This window comes from Protobothrops mucrosquamatus, unplaced genomic scaffold (genome assembly GCF_001527695.2).
Source record: "Protobothrops mucrosquamatus isolate PMUCROS unplaced genomic scaffold, P.Mucros_1.0 scaffold4689, whole genome shotgun sequence".
NCBI classification, from domain to species: domain Eukaryota; kingdom Metazoa; phylum Chordata; class Lepidosauria; order Squamata; family Viperidae; genus Protobothrops; species Protobothrops mucrosquamatus.
In genome coordinates, this window is record NW_015390584.1 from 25,391 (window position 1) to 26,131 (window position 741).

Here is a 741-nt window from a genome sequence, read left to right on the forward strand (position 1 = left end):
AGGGGGGGGGGGAAGTCCTGAGGTTCACGTTTCCTTGCCACCACAAGATGGTGGCTAGGTTGCATCAAGGACAAGAGCAATTGTCTTCTCCAGACGATGGTGAGAACATTTTGCTGACGTCGGCAAAGAGTTTCGTCTTTTGCTAGCATTTGTGGAAGGAAATATCCGGGAGGGAACATTTTGCACCATCGTGGATTTTGGAGGGCTGTAGAGAGAGAGAGAGACAAAAAAGTTGAGAAAGGCCGACTGACTTTTTGACAGCTTATCAACTGTTGATCTGATTTTCAGATCAGTGATTTTCAGAAAACATATAAAACTGTTGCAGCAGATGTTATCCCCAGGCCCAAAGACCTCAGTTTACCTATTGTCAACCTTACTAGGTAATCTTACTAGACCAGTGGTTCTCAACCTTTTTAATGCCGCGACCCCAACCGGTCGTAAGTCGAGGACTAAACCGGTCGTAAGTCGAGGACTACCCAACCGGTCATAAGTCGAGGACTTTCCCTGCCCGGGAGCGCCGCGCATGCGTGGTTCCGCCCCCTGCGCCGGCCGAGGCGTAGCTGGCAAGCGGCAGAGACGGAGCAGGCCGACCACCAGCTGGCCCAGCCCAAGGGAGGTAAGGCACCCACTGGAAAAGGGGGGAAAAATGGCGGACAAAAAAAATGGCGGACAAAAAAAATGGCAGACAGCCTTGCTTGGCGACCCCTGTGAAATGGTCAATCGACCCCAAATGGGGTCCCG